Source organism: Schistocerca gregaria, chromosome 4 (genome assembly GCF_023897955.1).
Source record: "Schistocerca gregaria isolate iqSchGreg1 chromosome 4, iqSchGreg1.2, whole genome shotgun sequence".
In the NCBI taxonomy this organism is placed as follows: domain Eukaryota; kingdom Metazoa; phylum Arthropoda; class Insecta; order Orthoptera; family Acrididae; genus Schistocerca; species Schistocerca gregaria.
Genome location: NC_064923.1, coordinates 318,217,966 through 318,219,576, shown reverse-complemented (window position 1 = coordinate 318,219,576; position 1,611 = coordinate 318,217,966). Strand labels below are relative to the sequence as shown.

General features: G+C 40.4%; 1 pseudogene; it reads right to left on the bottom strand.

The window, feature by feature from the left end:
• Positions 1-787: 787 nt before the first annotated feature.
• Positions 788-905, bottom strand: LOC126268264 (5S ribosomal RNA; annotated as a pseudogene).
• Between the last annotated feature and the right edge of the window lie 706 nt (positions 906-1,611).

The following is a 1,611-nucleotide window of genomic DNA, read 5'->3' as shown; positions in this document are numbered from 1 at the left end:
GCGAGCGTGAATTTGCGGCAACTTTGAGCTGCTATATCTCGGGCAATATTTTGTTGGAAGAAATGAAATTTTGCCGTCTTGCACAACCTTTTATATTCTCTTAATAACAATAATGAAAAGAATGTTACCAATCATATTCAGTCAGACAATTTTAGACTAAACCGTACAAAAAAAAAAAAAAAAAAAAAAAATCGGCGGCCGTAAAAATTTCTCGGGGACTAAACATATGACAAAACTAAAACTTGGTATGTAGTAGCCTAACAACGCAAGGATCTCAAATACGAAGTTTTATTCATGTAGCACTTTCAAATACGTATTAAATGAAGTGCAAAGTTGAATATTTGTAAAAAGATGAACGAATGTGGTATTTCCGACCTGAGTTAGGAAAAAACTGCGTTCTATGAAACCTTACAAACTGGCCTCATTAGAAATATCATGGTTTTGACTGCCAAAAAAGTGTGTCAGATTATTCACCACGGGCTAACAAGGATAGATAATTTGAATCAAAGTTGAGCGCGAAAACCGCGACACGAAAAAGTAACGTAAACTTCGGATTTTTGTATCTCGTAGACTAAACACATGCAGAGCACTCCGTCTTCAGGCCACAAGTGGCCCAACGGGACCATCCGACCGACGTGTAATCCTCAGAGGAGAATGCGGATAGGAGGGACGTGGGGTCAGCACACCGCTCTCCTGGTCTTTAGATGGTTTTCTGCGACCGGAATCGCTACTATTTCGTCGAGTAGCTCCGCAATTGGCATCACGAGGCTGAGTGCTCCCCGAAAAATGGCAACAGCGCATGGCGGCCCGGACGGTCACCCAACCAGGTGCCGGCCACGCCCAACAGCGTTTAACTTCGGTGATCTGACGGGAACCGGTGTATCCACTGCAGCAAGGCCGTTGCCAGAGTAAACACGTGCTGAAAAAGAAACTTAATGCGCAATAGAAAGGCAAGATTTTGAAATACAAAAGTTTACTCACTTAAACTACAAATTCGTCGAAAAAAATGACGATTTTTGTGATAATGTGAAAGTAGGGTATATTCGACACTTCATTTACAAATACCGTTTTCTGTTAAGGCTTCAAAACCAAACTCATTCGAAACAACGAAATTTAGACACCCAAGAACCGTGGGTTTAATTTCCAACATGAGAACAATGGTACATAAACTGAGGGAAGTAGCTGGAAAAATCTCACTGGAAATAAAGTTCTAACATCGGTTTCTTATATCTCGTTGATTAAAAGCATTATAAACATGAAACTTTGAACACAACGCCTTAGCAGCATAAAGGTTTCCAATATAAAATACCATTCACGTACTTCTTCTTCTTCGCGGATGGATCACTTAGGACCACGCGTAATCAACATTTGTTGGCCTTCCTTTTCGCCCAGTATTCCTTCATAAACAACGAATGGGCTAGCTTTCGTTGCGTAGACCACGTATGTCGGTTAGTTTTTCTCTCTTCTTCCTCAAAACCCCGTGTGTTTGTGATTTTTCTGATTTCATTTCTATCATGTAGATTTGGAGACCCTAATTCTCTCAGGTCTTTTTCTGTCTGTTTGTACCAGTTCGGTCTTGTAGTTTTGTTCTTTAAAAATGTATGGATTTTG